The following is an 18,446-nucleotide window of genomic DNA, read 5'->3' on the forward strand; positions in this document are numbered from 1 at the left end:
CAACCGCGGTTTTGGCCATTTTCTCGATCAGGTAGACCACGGGAAGCACTGCACTGGCTGTGACGTATTTGCTGCCACACAGCATTTGCACGAGCTCCTCCAGGGGCTCAAGAGTGGCCAAAAGCAGCAGCATCGTGTTGTTCTGGCCGTCGTTCAGTCTAAGGTCGAGGTGCTTTCCCCCCTCATACTTTGCGAGGAAGCCGCGGATGTGAGCAGCGTCCTCCTTCAGAATCCTTAACAGTGGCAGCTCACTCCACCACCGTGTGGCCACTGGGGCGGGCAAGACCCTCGGCTTGGCGTTTGCCTCCTCCATGTACGCCTCGTACCTGCAAATCACGAAATAATGTAAATAATCCTCTAGCGCCTCGCCTAGGGTGGCCCACGCGAAAAAAAAAGTTTCAAAATCGAGAAGCGCCGCACGGAATCTTAAAGTTCGGCCCAAAAAAAAATTTTTCCAAATTTTTTTTCGATTTTTTTGGAGCATTTTTAGGGGCGCGCAACGCGCTCAAAGTTTTAAAAAAAAAAATAAATTTTTAGTGAATAATATTTTTTGGTGCTGTAATTCGAGTTTTGGTCGTAAAGAAAAAAGCGAAACGCCGAATTGTTCGTATTGATGCCTAGAATAAGTTAAAAAATACTGCATACCGAATATGCACATGGCCTACTTTCCAGGGGCCAAAAACTGCAAAAAATAGGGGGAAAATGCCGTTTTTTCATTTTTGTAGGCAGATTTGACAATTTTCCCGCCGTCGGATCGTCTTCTCCTATGCGCCAATCGTTTCCCTCACACTGAGAGGACCCCTAAAAACACCTTGGACTATGCAAGTAAACGACTGCCTTTTTTCTGGGGGCGATCAATTTAAAGAAACGTTCGAACTTTGTCCCTTTTTTCCCCTTTAAAAGGGGCCAGTTTGACACCTTTCTGGGCGTCCTATCGTCTTGCTCTGTGCGCCAATCGACCCCCCATAAAGCGAAAACCCCCTAGAAACAACTTGGACGATGCGAGTAAACGAGTTCCTATTTTTCAGGGGTGAACAATTTAAAGAAACGTTCGAAATTAGCTTTTTTTTTCCCCTTTTGGGGGTCAGTTTGACACCTTTCTAGGCGTCCTATCGTCTTGTTCTATCCGCCAACGATTCTTCATGATGAGAGAACCCCTAGAAACACCTTGGACGATGGGAGGAAACGGTTAATCCCTGATTGGCGGTTAGATGGCGGTTAAGGCTGCAAATTGTGCGAAACCGGCCAAAACGGCTTAAAAAGAGGCCCCTTTCATGCTTTTCTTGATTTGATGGCACCCGACGGGTAGCCAACCCTAAACCCCATTGTATCAAATTTGTGTTCCAGGGTTCTCTCATCATGGGGAATCGATTGGCGCATAGCACAAGGCGCTAGGACGGCTATCAATGTGTCAAACAAACCCCCAAAAGGTAAAAAAAAACGCTAATTTCGAACGTTCTTTAAATTGTTCATCCCTGAAACATAGGAACTCTTTTACTGCATCGTCCAAGTTGTTTCTGGGGGTTATCGCATCATGGGAGTCGATTGGCGCACAGAGAAAAGACGATAGGACGCCCAGAAAGGTGTCAAACTGGCCCTTTAAGGTGAAAAAAGGCAAAAGTTCGAACGTTTTTTTAAAATTTGATCCCCCCTAGAAAATAGGCAGTCGTTTACTTGCATAGCCAAGGTGTTTCTGGGGGTCCTCTCAGTGTGAGGAATCGATTGGGCATAGGAGAAACATCCGAGGGCGGGGAAAGTTGTCAAATCTCCCTACAAGATGAAAATACGGCATTTCCCCCTATTTTTTGCAGTTTTTGGCCCCTGGAAAGTGGGGATGTGCATACGGTATGCATATTTTTTAACTTATTCTAGGCATCAATACGAACAATTCGGCGTTTCGCTTTTCTCTTTACGACCAAAACTCGAATTACAGCACCAAAAAATATTATTCACTAAAATTCATTATTTCGACACCTCCCAGGAAGACTCGACTATCTTCGCGCGCCCGATAGAGACTCGACTATCTCCACGAGCCCGATAGACACTCGACTATCTTCGCGAGCCCGATAGACACTCGACTATCTCAGTTTTTACATATATTTTCTCATAAATCAATAGAATTCTACAAGTAGTTTTTCCCTTTTTATGGCACTTATCAGATACATACTAAAAGATGATTGTACTGCGCTCAAATTAATTACTAGAGTGAGAAACATCTCTAAAAGCGCAATCTGAAAAAAAAAGTGAGGTTATGGTCGTTTGTTTTTTCGGCAATTACAACCAAACTATAGTTTATTGCGAACAAAAAAAATAAAGGAATTTCATCTTATATATTTTCAAAATTTTGAGACAACTCCGCGACTACAATCTCCTTGTATTTTGTTTTAATCGAGCTCGTTCTCAATTCTGCGTGTTCTAACTTTTAGCTCAATATTTTTGTGTGTTGTTGTGTACTTACGTGTATAAATCATATGCCGTCGTGTTCGGAAAAGACTGGACTTTGCGATGAATACCTCGGACATTACCACACATGATTATCTAATTGTTCCGAAGAATCTAAAGTTTCCTGTGCTAGCTTTTTGAGGCGACCTGATTTGAGATAGTCGAGTGTCTATCGGGCTCGCGAAGATAGTCGAGTGTCTATCCGGCTCGTGGAGATAGTCGAGTGTCTATTGGGCGCGCGAAGATAGTCGAGTCTTCCTGGGAGGTGTCGATTTTTCTAAAAACTTTGAGCGCGTTGCGCGACCCCTAAAAATGCTCCAAAAAAATCGAAAAAATGCGGAAAAATTTTATTTTGGGCCGAACTTTAAGATCCCGTGCGGCGCTCCTCGATTTTGAAACTTTTTTTTTCGCGTGGGCCACCCTAGCCTCGCCACCTCAAAACTACAAATAATTTTGCATACTTGTTTTTGACTCGAGTGGTTGCAAACAGTTGTTGAAGGCGATCGGACGCTGTTTTTAGCGCCTTGACGTGCTCCAAATCTTGAACGACATCCACGCCGGTCTGAATCACATTTCCAAAACAGCGCATAGACGGCACTTGCAAGAGGTCAACCGCCAGACGGATGTTATCCCCGTTATCAATAGTAAAGCAAGTTACTTTCTCCACAAAAATTTCCCATTCCTTTAAGGCCTCACTAAACCAGTCTTTAATGTTTATACCAGTGTGATTATCAGGAAAGGACCTGAAAATATATAATGTGGTGATACGGCTTTGCAGCCTTCCACCACCCTTTCTGTGCACTAAGTCAGAACCCACACTTATTCACGATGGAGATACCCCGCGCTCGGCCAGCAGGCCAACTAGCGCGCGGCGGCGATACTCCGAGCGTTAGCAGTGTACAGCGCTGCTACTGCAACGCTGCAGCGCTCCGAACGGCGACCCGATCGGGACCCGAAGCGGTCCGCCGGGCTCCTCCCGAAGCGACACCCAAAGTCCTTCGCCGGGCCCGCGGAGCCGAAGCCGAAAGCCCGGGCCGCTGCCCGCGGCCAAGCAGCTCGTCACTCTGAGTCCAGCAGCAGCAGCGACAAGTCGTCCTCTGTCTCACTCGTCCACGCGTCGCGTCTCTCAGACCTTCGCCCCGCGTACTGTCCTTGTACTTGTTCTGAATGCTTACTGATTGTTCTGTGTACCTGAATAAACCCTGAGTTTATTAGCCATACCTCCTACTCTCTCTTCGGAAACCTCCCCCAAACCCGCACCCTCACATTGGTGGCAGGGGTTTAAGAGGGAGAGAGAGGAGAAGGGAAGGTGCAGGGCGTGGCAAGAGCCAGTCCACCGCACTTTTCAAGCACTAGCTGCGGGTCTTTACGACAGTGGCACGGTGCTTCCTAACGTTCACGCGCGACTTAGGTCAGCGAGAACTTAGTTTCCGGGTACACAGAGGCGGCAACGCGCGGCGTAAGCCAGCGTCGCCCAGCCGCCCCGGCAACGCGCGGCGTAAGCCAGCGTCGCCTAGCCACCCCGGGAACTGCGCGGCCCAGGCCAGCAGTCCCACCCTGACGAGAAAAACCGTTACTTTTGACCGGTAACGCGAGGCGTAAGCCAGCGTACCCGCTGCCGTGTAGTAAAGCCGATCGGAGGTTAGTTTCCCCGCGTCCCTACGTAGCGTCCCCCAGCATGTTGTGTCTACTGGTAAGTTTTTGAAGCAAGTGTAGTGAAACAGTGTTAGAACCGCGTACCAGTGCGTATAGACCTTTCCGGGCTGAGCAACTTGTTCAGTACACTCGGATCTTTGCGCCGCCACACTTTAAGATCCAGCTCATTTGTGGCGAAACGGAATTGAACTCGGTGTCTACTGGAGTATCAACAACAACGAGTTTAATCCCATTTCGCTGCAAGTAGGTTGGGTCTTACAGTGTGGCGGCTCAAAGATTGGGTTATTGTACAAGAAGCTTAGCCCGGAAAGGTCTATTAGGGTTAGGGCTTTCTTCGCCGAGACGAGGGCCCGGCGTTGAGCGTGGCTACGACCAGCTCCGCGCGGCCACACTCCCCACGCCCGACCGCCACCCGACGCGACAGGCGCGACCACGCCAGTCTGTTGCTAGGCCATTGTCGCGGCTTCCCGCCAAATCGCCACAGGGTGCTTGCTACCCGCTCGCCACTCTAGGGCCCCTCGCGGAGCGTGGATTCGCACCAGCTCCTCACGCTCGCCCCTCGCGACAGGCGCGGCCACGCTAACGCCAGTCTGTTGCTAAGCCAGCATCGCGGCTTCCCGCCAACACTCGCACTGTTAAAAAAGTTATGAATTTTCAAAGCAATTTTGATGACAATTTTACGAATACGGATATAAATTTTTTACAAACATTGAAATTTTTCATAATTGATGCGAAAATTCAAAACAACTTCGTAAAATTGACAATTGTTGGTAATTTTAAAACCATGTTCTAAAAATTGCGAATCTTAAATGTTGATTTTGAGCACACAATAGTAATTTTCCGAATCCGATTGTAAATTTCATAACTAGCTCAAGAGGCGTGGCCAAGGGGCGCTGGTAGAGTCATCAGTAGCTGACCCTCCGCCTCCCGTGGGACGTGGTAGAAAGCGGTAAAGAGCGTGCACCACAAGTCAAAGTTTCCCGGGTTCAAAACCCCGCTGATCAAAAGCAGAATCGGTTCAATAAATGGCATAAGGCCGCTTGGGTGTTCATATACATAAACACTTAGTTGCCCTTTTTGCTTAACTGCTCTAAAATGACCTCGCAAACGCGAATATGAATTTTCATAACATGTTTGAATTTTCATAACGTGATTGAAAAACAATTTACAATCATTTGTGATTTTAATTTTCATAACAATTGTTTGTGAAAAAAAATGCCAACCAATGTTATGAAAATTACAACTGATTTTTTGGCTGAGCGATAGCGAAGCCCATGCCGTGTTTGGGCGCACCAAAAACTGACTGGTCGTGCGTCTGTCTGTCTGTCCCTCTGTCTCTCTGTATGTAATCACTCACGTTTCTCAGCAACTACTGAACGAATAGTATCCAAATTTCACACCTGATGTCTCCTAAACATCCTACAGGGGGAGTTTATCTCAGATTAACAATTATCATCGTTTGAAATATTCAAAACATCGTTTTGAACTAGGTAATTAGCGTGGTTAGGTTGGTAGCATCGTGTGGCTGACGAATTTCTCATACCGGCTGCCGCGCTTGCAAGCCGTCTGCACGACGGGACGGCACTTATGCAAATAAACAAACTAAAGAGCAAAGGGGTTCTCAAACAGGTACTGAGATAGTTTTTTAACATTCGAGAATGAATGAAACCCTTCCGGAGTGTCAACAGAGGCAAATACGAAAACTGAATGTGAGAATGGTTTGCGTGTTTCGTTCCCCTCTCCCCCCTCCCCCGTTACAGGGGAATCTTCCTTCAGGTCAGTGCACTCACTGTGAGTGTAGTTGTGGATTGTAAATAGAATGCATTCTTTGCCTTTGTGTGCATCTTCTGATTTTATTCTCTCTGATACTATCCTTATTTTTAAATTTCATAGTAAATCAATTCAGGTAAATGAATGAATAACTTGTGTTGAAATTGGAAGACGTTAATTGTCTTGGTTTGTCTCGGGAAATGACATTCTATTGCAATGCTGCAAGCTATCATAAATATTCTAGTACTAAGATCTATTGATTATTAAAAGAATCCATATATAGATGTATTTAGTGCAATGAATAATCCATATATTTAGTGCTAACAGATTTTGAATTGATATTGGGTTCAATGAGACGATTCAGGTTTTGAGCGGTGGGTGACTTGGTAATTGGATTTAATGGCACGATTCCTTTCTCTTCACCAAAGTTTGTGTCCGACAACTGGAACTAAGTATTGGGAATGGTTTAAAAGCTGGCTCTCTGAATGTAAACCCAATGTTAATACTATACTGTATTCTTTTACTCTAAAGATAAAATATCACGAGGCATGAATAAGGTGAATTATGTTGGCATATTGAGCAACAAGTGGCCTCTGCATTGTACTTCATGAGACGATTCACTGAATTTGACAAAACTTGGTCTCCGTCGAATGCTTCAGATCAGCCTGCCCTAAACTGAGTCACTTAATATAAAGTACGATAACATATTCCAGTCTATATTGTTAATACACTGGTTTAAAATAAAAAAATGACAAAAGGCTTCTCACATATAACTAATAAATTTGTGAATTCATGAGTTTGAAGATAAAGATATATCTAATTGTGACTCAAGCAGACGAGTAGCCAATTGAGCGATTCTATGCTGGCAATGGCATGTTACTCGACTGAAAGAATCGCATTGGTGTGGCATCAGGGTATTAGTGATGACAAAGGGTGATTCACTGAAGACCAAGACCATTCCATGAAGACCAACCCAGACCCATTCTTTACCAATTATTGATCAATTTAATATCAATATTATTCAATCAAATCTCATATTGATTCTTGGAGTTTTCGGAGTGCTGATTATGAAAACCACTTCCATTTCTACTCCAGACTTATATTTTCATCTCAAATTAGGTCATTTTGGACCAAAATTTTCAGGTCGAGTTTTATATTGTTTCCTACAGTGTTTGATGAGCTGAACTCAAAAATAACTTCCAAATTTTTTCCAGACTCACGCTTTAGCAAATTTTGACCAAATTTTGACCAAAATTTTTGTATTGAGTTTAATGTTGATCCTAACAGTTTTTTGTGTGCTGATAACGAAAATCACCTCCATTTCGACTCCAGACTTATATTTTCATCTCAAATTAGGTCATTTTTGACCAAAATTTTCAAATCGAGTTTTACATTGTTTCCTGCAGTTTTTTGTGTGCTGAACTCAAAAATGACTTCCAAATTTTTCCCAGACTCGCGCATTACCAAATTTTGACCAATTTTGGACCAAAATTTTGAAATTGAGTTTGACGTTGATCCCAACAGTTTTTTGTGTGCTGATAACGAAAATCACTTCCATTTATACCCCAGACCTACATTTCACTCAATATGAGCCCACAAGCTGCACATTTCGTCTACTTAAGCAAAGTCCGAAGTGCACAAATTCGCATCGCTCAGCCACACTACGCGCCCACACTAAACGGCGCGTACCCCTAGTTTAACAGTGCGCCGAGCACTCGCAGGGCCCGTCCCAAAGCGTGGTTCTCACCAGCTTCTCGCGGCTACCCTTACCCTTTGCCCAACCGCTTCCTAGGCGGCAGGCGCGGCCTCCAGCCAGTCTGTTGCTAAGCCGGCGCCGCGACTTCCCACCAAATCAGCACCGAACTCACTACACGCTCGCCGCCAAGGGCCCGTCCTAGAGCGCGGACCCGTACCAGTTCCTTGCGACCACCCTTCGCCTCCGCGACACGCGCGACCCCACGCCACTGTTGCTAGGCCGGCGTTCCGCCTTCCCGCCAAACCGCCACCCGGTACTCGCTCACTGCCCGCTCGCTGCCGAGGGCCCGTCGCTAAGCGCGGACCAGTTCCAGCTTTTCCAACCGTTTTTCTTGGCGCGGCGCGGCTACCCGCCAGCCGATTGCTAAATCAGCGACGCTCACCAGCCCAAACAACAACAAAGGAAATGGCGCCAACCAGAAAGCGTCCCCAAGCCCCAGCGCGTCAGGCTCTGACAGCAGGCCCCGACGGCCTGGAAACAGGCGATTCGGACGCGGGCTCGGCCCCTGACGCCGTGCCCAAACAAGCCCCAGGCCTACCGGCGGTCCCGCCGCGTACATCTGAACGACTCCGGCGTCAGCCAGTTCGATTCTCGCTGAACCACGACTCATCCAACAGCGAAAAAGTGACCCCCGGGGCCACCAACGACCTCGTCAACCTGGCTGAGGCATCGCGCCGCTCGCGCCAAGCTGCCGCCCAGGTCGAACCACAGCCAAACCCCGCCACGGCTACCGTTTTGAACCAAGCCGACATGCAGTGCGTCCAAACAACCGGCCAGGATGCCGCCCAGGCCGCCGCCAGCACCGACACCGAGGCTCACGGCCAGGCCGAGGAGGCTGCGTGGCACCCCTCACAGACATGGCCTGCAAGACCCCCACCGCACAGTGGGCTGAGATCCGTAAAAACGACATTTAATACCATTTTTTCAAAATCGTTTTTTGGATTGGCTGTGTGTGAGTTAATGTTCAGAAAGGTCCACTCTTGAAGAAAATGGACATGCCAGCCCAAAAACCTAGCCGTATCACAGTGAAAACTACCCGCGAAAACTTGTTTTTTTTTTACGGACCGAGCTAGTGCCGCGGAGCACAAAAATTGCGCATTCCCCAAACCCCTTTCCGACCAGCCAGGGCAAATTTTTTATCCCGGTTTTCGGCAGAATCTATTGTTTGGGTATGCAACTCGAGATGAAGACAGAATGTGGACTCATTTTGGCCTTGGTGGCGTGAGAAGACACATATTTATAAATTTAGGTAAATATGCGAATTTTCATTTATTCCCAATATTCAATTTGAGTTTCAAAGCGACTCCTTCGTGTCCCGAAAGAGATCTATACGCCAAAATGTTCCTTGGACATTCCTCTACAAGATCCAAATTCTATCAAAGGCTCATCGAGGCTCCTCTCGGATTGCGACGCGTCGAAAGCTAGCTCTGTTCGTCATTTCGCCGCGCCGCCGCAACGACAGGTGGCGCTGTTGACGCTGCTGCTTGCGCGCGCCACTGCCACCGCGTCGCCGCAAAAATCAGGAAGTCACGCGCGCATATCTCTGCAAGTTTCTAGGGTATAAGATTTGCATGCAGTGACTGGACTGGACACTAAACAGGTATGTTTGAGTGTTTACGTGAGACATATCCGTGCGTACTCGCTCTGCCATCGCATCAGACAAGTTTTATTAGACAAGTTTAAACTTTCTGTGCAGTGCTGTGGTTGAGTTTATCTTAGTGTGTCTAGTGATGGCATGTGTAACCCACTGTAAACACCTAAAAGTTTGTCTGAAAACGGCAAAAAGGTTAGAAAACACGAAGTTAGAAACACGGACTTTTTAAAAAAATTTCAGGCTGTTTCGGTTGTTACGGATATTACGCATGTTACGCAGGAGTTTGGGGGTGAGGGTGGAGACTTGTGGGGATTCTATTAGCCTTGCACTTCCTGTTCGACAAATTTTACATAGGATGTTACTGTTTTGTAGGGTAGCTAGGACATGACCCAAGTTTCTCGCCTGGAGCTGTACCAAATTACTTTTGTTGTTATTATTTACTTTTTTGTTGATTTCATTTTGTTTTTATTTTTTTCCTTGCGATGAACTTATTTTGACTTGTCCTTGGCTACCAAGTTAATAATGTGGTGTTAAAATAAATTTATGAACACTTTTTGGTCTTATTTGATGAAACCCGTCCTCTGAAAATTTAGACACATAGTCAGATCGATAGAGCGGCTCAAGACGAATCGATTGGTACTAGTTTGACTGCTGTAGCACAATCCGTTCGGCCACAGTCGAATTAAATGTCACATTTCGCTCCCTCAGCCCACTGTGCACCGACTCCACGCGAGCACGCCACTGCAAGCTCCACGCCCTTCACGTTGACCGCAAGGCGTCAGACAAGTTCGGACATGCTTCGCCGAGAAGGCGTACCTGCCAGTGCCCAGCAATTCGAACGCGGCCCCAAGCCAGCTCTGCTTCCAAGCCCTAGCTTTGTACACCAGTGTACGCTAGGGTGGTCCAAAAAAAAATGAAGTTGCTCGGATCGTCCAACGCCGCCCGGATTTGGATTCTACATCGAAAAAAAATTCAATACGTGTATTTTCCTTTTTCGAAAAAATGATTTTTAGGACCTCCTCAAAGCCCTCAAAGTTTTTAACAGTGCTATTAATAGGAAAAAATCGTAACTTGGTCATTTTTTGACCGATTTTCAAAAACGATACGGGTATTTGTTCGTTTTTGAATGCTCATTACGAAAAAAAATATGCCTAACCCTCTTTTTGGTTTGCCTAACTTTCAGGGGCAAAAAATGACTAAATTTCGGCCCAAATTGGCAATAGTTTCAGTTTGTAGGCCGCTACAGCCACTCCAAGTCCACCCTATCAGCATGGCGGGGTGCCCCCACCACAAGGCAAGCCCCATGAACAAAAATGAGATGCCGAGTGCAATTTGCCTACCTCACAGGGGCATCAAATTGTGGATTTTTTTCGAAAATCTATTAATAGTGGTGTCTCTTGGGGCCTCTGGGCACTCAGATGGGCACCCTTTCACCCGTTCGGTACCCGCACTACGTGATATGAACAAACAATAGGAATGGACGTTGCTGACGCGAGAAACCGCAACCACGCAAGGCCACAAGAAAAGCCATCAAAATGAAGGAATTTTCTAAAGTTTCACGTTTTTCTGGTCCTGAGAGGTAGGCATGGGGTGCTCAACAGTCAATTCCTATTTTTTGTTCTTATCACGTAGTGCGGGTACCGAACCGGGTGAAAGGGTGCCCATCTGATTGCCCAGAGGCCCCAAGAGACACCACTATTAATAGATTTTTGAAAAAATCCACAATTTGATGCCCCTGTGAGGTAGGCAAATTGCACTAGGCATCTCATTTTTGTTCATGGGGCTTGCCTAGGGGTGGGGGCCCCCCGCCATGCTGACAGGGTGGACTTGGAGTGGCTGTAGCGGCCTACAAACTAAAACTATTGCCAATTTGGGCCGAAATTTAGTCATTTTTTGCCCCTGAAAGTTAGGAAAACCAAAAAAGAGGGTTGGGCATATTTTTTTTCGTAATAAGCATTCAAAAACGAACAAATACCCGTATCGTTTTTGAAAATCGGTAAAAAAATGACCAAGTTACGATTTTTTCCTATTAATAGCACTGTTAAAAACTTTGAGGGTTTGAGGACGTCCAAAAAATCATTTTTTCAAAAAAGGGGAAAATCCCTATTTCATTTTTTTCGATGTAGAATCCAAATCCGGGCGGCGTTGGACGATCCGAGCAACTTCATTTTTTTTGGACCCCCTAGTGTACGCGCCCCGTCACACAGTGGGCCACGAAGCCGGTTTAGGCGGACATATTTCCATTTTTGCAACCCCTCAAAACTTAAAGTTATTTTCATGGCATCTCTTCCCAATACCCCAAAGGGGCCAGGATTTGGGCCGAATTTTTAACACAGGGACACATTGAGGCAAAAATACAGGTGGTAAACGCGCACAAACGATTTGCGCCACTTTGGTGCACTAAATATTTCATGTTTTCAAACGGAAAAAGTACTTGAAAATTTTTGTGCAGCAAACTTTTTTTCTGACACCGCGTGAAAGAGCGTTTTTTTTTTCACGAACATTTGCATACATTTACTTTTGATTTTAGACGATTTTTGTGGTGTCCAGCTTCATTTTTTCTATACTCTTACAAAATTGTTTAAAATTAAACCTTTGAGAGGCGGCACTTTTTGTTTTAAAGTTGTTTAACGGCCTCCTTTAGTCCTGTGGAAGCCAACATGCCAAGGAACAAAACCCAAAAAAAACTAAAACTGCACCTACCTGCACCTTTTAGTTGCAGGGTCTCCCAAAAATCGTCTAAAAGGAGAAAAAAGGTCCCGCGCAGCAGAACGCTTCCCCGCGTAATGGAGGAAAACGCCTCATAGTTTTCGTTTTTAATGCTTAGAGTTGTGCATGTCAGAGTTTTCGTTCAACGTGAGTGCATGTTTTGGTTTTTGCGTTGCTCAATTCATGAAAATGCAGAAAATTTGTCAGGCCATGTCTTGGCGTAATAGGTTCCTGTGCATCAGATAGTGTCAAATTTCGCCCTTGAGGTGCTAAGGACGGTCCCATGCATCAGATATTGTCAAAAACGGATTATACGCCCCTCAAAACCCCCGACTACCAAGTTACACGTCAAAATAACTATTGGTATGGCCTAAGAGAATTATGTCCGCCTAAACCGGCTTCGTGGCCCACTGTGCGTCAGCGCGGCACCAAGCCACCCAGTACACGACGACGCCCCCGAAGGCCAGCACCGCGGTGCAAACCAGATGCGCGGCAGGGAGCTGTCCAGCTGGCCAACAAGGCCCCCATCACGAGCACCCACAGGCCGACAAGGCAGCAGCGAGCACGCTGGACAGCACCAACACCGCCATGAGCACGGCGATGACGGAGGCACCTCCCCGTCATTCACAAACAGTGAATCGGACACGTCCTCCTTGCCCTCCAGCTTCACCCTCCCCAGCTCGGCCCCACGCGAGGCACGGGGACATCGCCACCAACAAGCTAGAGCCCAGGATGCCCCGGCTCGATCACCACCACGGCGTACCCAGCAGGCACAGGCCCACGCCAGCCCGGTGTCTACGCCGGCACGCCCGCGTCCCGGCCAACGCGATCCCAGCCCAGCTCAAGCCCACCCTCTGCTAGTCCTACACCGTGGCAGCAGCCAGGTGCTGGAGAGCAGCAGGCGTGCAGCAGTAGTATAACTGGTACAAGGTAGCGGTTGCCTACCTCCAAGGTAGGCAGCTCCGGCCACGCACATTACAGGGAACGAGCCCAACGCCCCGGCCAACGCTCACGCAACCCCGAAGGCCAGCACCACGGCCCACGCCATGCGCGCGGCGAGGACGAGCATCAGGCATCACGCTCGCGTACTCGCTCACGCTCCAATCTGAGACAAGGAAGCTCGCGCGCCGAGCAGCACCGCCATGAGCACGGCGATGACGGAGACACTTCCCCGTCGTCCTCAAGCACTTCGGACAGCATCTCGCAGTCCTCGACTTCCGCCAGCTCGGCGTCCCAAAGCCCCGCGCCGCGCGAGGCCCCAGGCCAGCGCCGCGGACGGGCCAGAGCCCAGAGCACCCCAACGAGGTCCCCGCCGCCCTCACGGCGCGTCCGAAACCAGGTCAACGTCAACGCAGTACGCCCGCAGGCTGGCCAACATGATTTTGACCTTGCCGAACCTCACCCCATCCCAATCAGGCCGCGCAGAGCGCACGCCCCACAGTGGTCGAATCACCTCAGTTTTCTGGTCATAAGTACAAAAGTGATCTTAGCACCGTTCTTTCTGTACCATATACGTTTTTTGGGTCGCTGATTTCGATTTTGATATAGCCAGCTCAAAATTTTTTGTCCAGGGGCGGTTAACGCCCCCAAAAGGAGGGTAAAGTTGTTAAAACCAGTGTTCAGCGCACATTTTTCACCTGCATGTTCGTTGTTTGCGTGTCCGACTCCGAATCTGATGTAGCTGTTTCAAATTTTCACGTCCAGGGGCGGTCAATTTTCAAAAAGGGGGGTAAAGTTTTGTGTATGTGTACTTAGTGCGCTTTTTATACCCGCCTTTACGTTTTTTGGGTCGCTGAATCCGAATCTGGCATAGTCGATTCAAGTTTTCATGTCTAGGAGCGGTAAACGCCCAAAAAAAGGGGTAACATTATGAATAAAGGGTTCAGTGCACTTCTTTCTCTGGCATAACTGGTCCGAGAAAGCGGAATTTCTTCTCAAAATTTGCCCTCAGCTACTCGCCACAAAGTAAATAAGTCCCTGATGGAAAACATCTTGCCCGTATCATGGATAGACTTCCGAAGTGCTGCCGCCTATGCCGTTCACATTACGGCTTCGACAGGTCTTAACAGCTCTCGACAGTTTTTCAGCTCCTGCCAGGCTTTCATGGATCCGGATGGGTCATGACTAGTGCACCGAGTCTCAACAGACCTTGTCAAATGTTCAAAAGCATCGGCGTCAGGTTCCGGCGGGTTTGGCGCTGTCTTGTTTGGGAGGTGCCTTTTTTAAAATTTACCTATATTTTTGCCGTTATTTTTATTCTTACTCCATCTCCTTCCCCCTCCTCCACCCTCCACACCTTAAAAAAGTTTCTTTGGTGCTAATTTACCTTTGAGAGCTGCTACGGTAATTTATATTTTGTTGGACATAGCCAATTATGGAATAAAATCCACGCTTTTGAGCGATTTTGCCTGAAAAGCTACTGCAACGACGAGGTTTTTCGGTCATAGATTCGAAAGTCGGAAACGGACGGCAAAAAACTCAATGCGATTGTTTAGAGGACACTTGGGGGAAGGTCCCTGACCCAGAGGGACGACCGTGTTTTATCATGTTCTAAAGTAGATTCCTGTTTTTTTATAAAATTTAGTTAAACTTGTAAATGTTTTGAAAACGTGACTTTTCCAACGTATGGAAGGCTTATAAAGCAATGCCCACTGTGGCATTTCATTGAGAACAAGCTACAGTAACTGAAGAAAAAGTTAAGGCACCTTAAATTAACTCTTGAGTTGTACGGGCCATGGTCAATTTCCTTCAAAATACATCCATGAGAAACGCTGCAGTTAAAGTTCTGTGTTTGCTATTCTTTGTACGCGAACTCGATGAGACTGGAGGCTAAACCCACGTGGATTATCGATGCGTGGGGTGTTTATTACACGGAAAAGTGTTGAAACATATCAAAATCCACACTTTGTAAAATACCCTTCTGACCAGAAATTCGGGGCGATTCGACCACTGTGCGCTGTTTTGCGCGAAAGTCGAACATGCTCGAAATCCACCCCCTCGAGGGGGTGGGGGTGAGTGCAGCGGGGGGTGGGTTGGTTCAAATTGAATTCCGCTTGCATCGTTGGAAAGAGGAGACTCATTTGACCTCGTACACCAAAACTTTGGACTCTACGATAAGGTACAGTTGGTATTTACGGCACGTTTTCATCGTTTTTTTCACCCCTGCGCACTTGGGGGTGGGTGCCGTCCGTTTGGGGAGGCGCACGGACCACGCGCTTCGCAGGCCTCGAGGGAAGTAGTGGGGGCACCCGTGTACAAAATTGCAACTTCCTACCTCGAAAGACTTAAAAAATATGACGATGACTAAAAGCGTTCCGCTAATTTTTGTCGGGAGTGTAAAAGACAGTGTAAATTGATCCAGGAAGCGGAAGAAGGGGATAACTCAATTTTGGCCATTTTTCAGGAGAAACAAAAAACTGTTAGCAGGGAAAACTAAAACAAAACAAATGAATGTTGCACATGTTAATAATTTCAAAAAGCATTAGTAAAATTTTGGAAAAAAAAATCAAAAGTGTAAGGTCACTCCGTAGAGGATTTCTGCGACTTATCACTTTCCGTTGAAATGGAAAACAGAGTCAGCTCATCTTATATTTCCTAAACAAAGAGGAATTTGGAGACAAGTCAAGTGGAACAATAGTCTGCATAAAGTGTATGTTACTCTGGTGTATTTTTTGGACTTAGCTCTTTTTTCCAAATTGAAATTTAAAATTTAGGGGGGGTTAAGTTGAGTTGATTCTTTTTACACTAGATTCATAAAAACACAAGTTGAGTTATATCCTTTTGCCAATTTGTCAAACGGACTCATGTAGACTAAGGTTGAGTTATCTCCATTTTCCAATGAAATTTAGACTGTAAAAGGGGTTAAGTTGAGTTATACCCTTTTTCCAAGTGGATTTTCTCCTAAACTGCTTGGAATTCAGTCAAATAATTTGGTGTAATGATGTAAACAATTCTAAGGCACAATAATAAAATAAAAACTCAATTTGGGGATAAGTCAAGTTATTCCCTTCTTCCGCTTCCTGGATCAATTAGGGGCCGCACAGTGGGAGGAAAACGGAAAAAGTCGCACAAAGTTATTTTCTTCACCAAATTTTGCGTATAGTGTAATAAGGGGTTAGGCCATGCAAGATGGAGGTCGTTTCCTATGGTGTAGGCGAGGACCTCCCCCATGATTTGAACTTCTTCATGGGTTCGGACATCCCATGGAAAGGCAGTCCTGCTCGTGCGTTGAAGTCTCCGCCCGGATGAAACTCATAGGAATCAAACCGCAGGTCGATACGTCGAAAAATAAGGAAACTGTGGCCCAAAGACACAAAAGGAGCCACAATTTTGGCAACTTCCCCTAGGGCTGCCAAAAAGATGCCATGTGGCACCGACCGGGCGCTTGGGCCCATGCTCCTGCTCTCCGCTGCAGCCACCGAACCCATTGACAACCCATCTTAGTGCGCTTAGATAGGACACTCTTCTAGACAAAACAACATATATGGGCCGAATCTGGCAAGATTTTCTCTTACATTACCGAATTAAACGAAACATTGCAGAAAAGTCACTGCAATGAAGTTTTGACGCTTGCTAGCGACCGCCTGTGAGCTGGATTGAATGCCTCTGCGCCTGGAATTTAAGCTAGAATCCTTCTTTTGAGTCGCTGGAACAGTAGGAAAAATGGCAGTCGAATACCTTGACTTCTAAGCCCCACACTGTTAAAAAAAATCTAAAAATTCAGACCAATTTTGTAAGACCTGGTGGTCTGATTTCTAAATCAAGACCAGAAGTATTCAAAAGAAGAATCCTCGGATGAATTTTAAGACATTCGCAGTCTTAAAAGCAAATTCAGACCATGCAGACAAAAAGTCTGACAGGGGTGACTGATTCAGACTAAGTACAAGACCATGTAGTCTGAATCGCTTTATCAGACTTTTCTCCTGAAAAGGAAGACCGATTGATCTTAAATTTCAAACTGGTTGTGTATTTTCAGACCATGGGTCTGAAACGGGAGACGTATTGTTCTGAAATGTCAGAATGGTTGCCTCATTTGACCAAATTTAACCGCAAAATTTGAGCGCTCGATACAGAATCTTAAATATTAACGAACAGCCCAAATTGTCCGCAGTTTAACTCCCGCAACACGCGCTTTGTTTGTTTATTTGTGGCCTCCCAGCGTCCAGCGAGCGCGCTTGGAGTCATCGGCACCTGCAGCCGTGCTCTCAGAGCGGTCCCGTGGTGTAATGGATAACCCGCAAAGCCGACGAGCGAGGATTCGATGGTTCGTATACCAAGATATTCGGAGTTTCCGAGTAAAGAGAACGGCCGATAAGTTACGCGCAAGTTCTATCAAAGACTTCTCTCGAAATGGAGTGAAGGTTCAACGTTACAATTTTGTGTTTTTGTCTGAATTTTCTTCAGACTGGCCGTGTCTAATAATTCAGACCACCTAAATCTTAATTTTCAGACCACCCAATTCTAAACTTTGAGACCACCCTATTCTAAATTTTCAGACCGCCGAAATGGTCTGAAATTTCAGAACCCCTTACCGTTAATTAACTTCAGTCAAATTTTGTCTGAAATTTCAGAATTTTTTTTACAGTGATTCTAGCGTTCGGAAGCCAAGATCGCTCGAAAAAGTGGTCATGCGCCCTGCAAGCTGTCTGCCTGGACCTCCCGTAAGGCGCCATGCAATTTTTGAGAGGATTTAAAATTTTTCCGAAGGGAACTTTTTAGTGCGTTTCCGAGCAAATTCTTTCATTTGGGCCCTAACTATCAAACAATCGTATAGGCCTCGCGTGAACAAAGTGTGCAGTATAAAGGACTATTTGTTGACAGCCCGTTCATGACGCGGGGGCGTGCGGCGCGTGGTAAACTCGTGCGGCGCGTCGGCTCCGCTATCACCTAGCCGAACATGAAGGCGGGCTCCAAACTGCCGCGTGCTCACGACTTCGTGAGACAAAACGTGCCAAGTGACTGCTTGAATGTAATCACGACCGCTGCCGCTGCAATAAATTGCAGAGCTTCGCTTTGTGAGGCCAGTTGTCGTTGCGACACATCCCTCTACGATGAAATTGCGCTTTGGTATCCTGTTTGCTGTGCTGGCAGCAATCTGCATGGCTGTCGTAATGCTAAACGGCTGCACTTGGGCTTTCCCTGCCAACGGTGCGGCCGACAGCTGTCTCTTTGATTCCTTCTCTTCTTCGACCGGAGACGGACATAGTCCATTTAAGTCGCGCAACAGTACACTGTAGTACTGTCCAAGTAAAACTCTAAACAAGGGACCAATAGTGAAATATTACTGGTAAAATATGCATAAATAGTCATTTTATTTCTAATGAATATATCTACGGTGGCAACAAAAATATTTATGCTTCAGTTACATACACACAATTATGAGAATTTCACATAACCTTCAAATTGATGAATCACAGCAATTCCAAACGTCAGACTTCTCGCTTCTCCAGAGTTTTTAGTTGCTAAGTTGCAGTAAGATCTGAAAAAGGGGCCAAAATTTAGTGCGACAAATATGTCTTG

The sequence above is a fragment of the Thrips palmi genome, unplaced genomic scaffold (assembly GCF_012932325.1).
Source record: "Thrips palmi isolate BJ-2018 unplaced genomic scaffold, TpBJ-2018v1 HiC_scaffold_5, whole genome shotgun sequence".
NCBI lineage: Eukaryota > Metazoa > Arthropoda > Insecta > Thysanoptera > Thripidae > Thrips > Thrips palmi.